The sequence below is a fragment of the Triticum dicoccoides genome, chromosome 7B (assembly GCF_002162155.2).
Source record: "Triticum dicoccoides isolate Atlit2015 ecotype Zavitan chromosome 7B, WEW_v2.0, whole genome shotgun sequence".
NCBI classification, from domain to species: Eukaryota; Viridiplantae; Streptophyta; class Magnoliopsida; order Poales; family Poaceae; genus Triticum; species Triticum dicoccoides.
In genome coordinates, this window is record NC_041393.1 from 358,082,070 (window position 1) to 358,084,912 (window position 2,843).

General features: G+C 48.9%; 1 long non-coding RNA gene across 2 annotated transcripts; it reads right to left on the reverse strand.

The window, feature by feature from the left end:
* Positions 1 to 204: 204 nt before the first annotated feature.
* Positions 205 to 2,543, reverse strand: LOC119335338. 2 transcript variants are annotated; one of them, XR_005161825.1, is made up of 3 exons: positions 919 to 2,543; positions 667 to 818; positions 205 to 578 (listed from the first exon to the last, which is right to left on the reverse strand). It is a non-coding gene; the product is annotated as an uncharacterized LOC119335338 (long non-coding RNA). The 2 variants fall into 2 exon arrangements; XR_005161824.1 differs by having other exon boundaries at positions 667 to 821.
* Positions 2,544 to 2,843: the final 300 nt, after the last annotated feature.

Below are 2,843 nucleotides of genomic sequence, written 5' to 3' on the forward strand. Positions count from 1 at the left end.
TCTTTCCAATTTGAACTTCACTAACAAAAAATGTATTCAATGTATTTGTTAGTGTTTCCATATTGGGTGGACTTGCTGCTTTCTCAAATATGAACTTCCTTATATACTCCATGAACACAAAAAACAAACACTATAAAACCAATATGGAAAATAAACATGACAAAAAATAGGTTTTTTCAATTCAGTGTACCGCGCACACACACACACGGGGACAGCACATCCACAATTTCTTTTGGCTGACATCATATGAAAAAGTGTTTGGTTAATAACTGTTTTTTTTCACCAATAACCGGTAAATCTGGCGTATAGCTTAGTAGAACTTCAACGAGGCCGACACATAGCCCTAGTACATGGCGTAGTTCCTGTTTCCCTGCATTTGAACTTCTTCAGCTGACACAACAACGCGTCCACACACACAGTTTTGTGCCACTACACCATAGGAGGGGAGCTCCTGACGTGCCTCAACTAAGAAGCATCGGTTGGGTTCTTCGTCTCCTAGGGAGAGTCATCCTCAGGTGCCGAATGCGACAGATTACATGAGTTGATGGAGAGAGGATTTTAGCTATCAGTGTCATAACCTGCATATCCATAGAACAAACATATCATAAGCATAAGCAATAGGCTGTTATCAAGAAACAAAAAACATGCTAGTAGCAGTGTACTTACGAATGAACTTCTTCCAGCCAAGTATCTTCCTTTCTCGGTCAAACAAACTCGAACACCGGTTATGAAATTTTCTGCACCATAAACATTTGCAGATTCCATTGCCGAACTGATGATTTTCTTTTGTCAATGAACTCTTAACATATGTAGTAGAACTGCTAAAAATTCAGCAATTTTTGTTATAATGCATACCATGAACTCCTTAATTTCAGACATGTAAACTAAAGAATTTTGTTTATAGGCAGTCAAACTGACGTGCAGGGGAGACGAAGAGGTTGACAGAAAGAGACGCCATGGTTGCAGTCGAAGCCGGTGTAGGCGGTTGGCCGCGCCGGTGACGTGCGGCGCTGGAGGAAGGGAGTGTCGTCGCCGACAGCGGGAGATGAGGAAGTGCGAGCCTGACTGGCTTCCATACATTACGCATTGTTGCTACCCAAAATCAAAAATATGCTGAACATGGATGGGATGGAAGTGCTACGCTGACCATCACCTTCTGCTATGGACTTCTGCTCGCGATGGCCTCGACCTCCCTGACGCTACGGGGCTGGACTGTGATGGTGTTGGGTCACCGTCAGGGCAATTGGGACTTGGACGGTGCGTCCCTGCACACTTCCACCTCTCAATGTTGTACAGGTAAGGATTTCATCAAGAGACATATATTTAACAAAATGAAAGTACAAATCGAAAGAAACTAAGGAAACTATACAAACTGTAGGAAATACACTAGCGACAGTGCAACCCAAACACGTAGATTGTTAATTACGTTGCATTATTAGTACAACACCAACCTACTGACGGGATCCAATTATTCAGAGTAGTAAGTGTACAGGAAGAGAAAATACATGCTCTCTCTCACAGTTAGACAAACAGCAACAAGATAAAGCCAACAGCAACACCGGACTCTAGGAGGGTAACGAGCACCACCGCACTCCAGCAGCTCGACCTCAGCCAAAAAGAGCACATGGCATGCAGCAGCGCCGCCGGACTCCAGCGCCTCGACCTCTACTCAGCAGGCTCACCACGGCAGCTCTGCAGCATCCTGCATGGCGCCGAGCTGAGCTTCTGAATGCCACCTGGAAGAGCGAAAAATTGAAGTGTCGACCATACAAGTTTAGAGTAATTTGAATAGCAGGAACATTACAGCCATGTTGTGTCCATTGATTGAGGACTAGGAGGAGAAGGTGTAACAGGTGCAGCAAGCAGTTCAAGTAGCAACCAGAGCATGCAGCGTCAAGCCACCAAAACTGAACCCGACCTTGTTTGCAGGAAGAACAAGAGAGCTGAAGGAGATCGTGTCTCACCGTCGAGCACAAAAAAAACAAATATGAAGCTAACTCAGGAAGGTCAAAGCGGCCTCCACGAGAAGTTCAACATGGCAACGGGCGAAGCAGCTGGGGGTCGGTAGGAGGCTGATGGTTGGCAATGGCGGTACACTGCTAGGCGTGCCGTCGATGGCGGCTGGTGGCAGCGAACAGAGAAACCGGGGAGGCGCTCGTGGCCGGGGTGGAGCAGGAAGGAGGCGCACATGGCAGGAGGTCGTCATTGGTAGGACGAGCTAGGTGAGGCCGAGTAGCCTGGGTGGCAGGAGAGGCACGGCGGCGCACCATACGCAGCGGCGCGACCATGTTCCAGAAACAGCGGCAAGGCCGTTGCATGATGGTGGCAGGCAGCAGTGGGGTCGGATCCAGGGCAAAGGCGGCGCGGCGGTCGGATTCATGGACGGGGTGGCGCAGCGGCCGGATCCGGGGCCGGTTGGTGGCGCGGCGGCCGAATCCCGGGGAGGGAGTGGCGCGGCGACCTGATTTTGGGACCGGTGGCGGCGCGGTGGCTAGTTCCCGGGGCAGGATGGGGTGACGTGGGACGAATCAGGGCAGAGGAGGTGCGGGACTAGGTTGGTTTTCTAATTTTCTTCTCGGCTGTTACGGAAGTTCGGGAGGCCGATCGTGATCCAAATAACTATTTTGGTCTTGGGATTAGAATAGTGTCTCTCTCTCATATATTATCAGAATAGTTATTCTGATCACATTTCCGCACTGCACGCTCAATACGAGAGCACTGCACTTTCTGTAGCAAGAGCACTGCAATACAGACTAGTGGACTTCATGTCGGGAAAAACTGCACGCAGTATTTTTTCGATACTGTTTTTGCTCTAGTTTTTTAACCATTTGTCGGAACGAGGC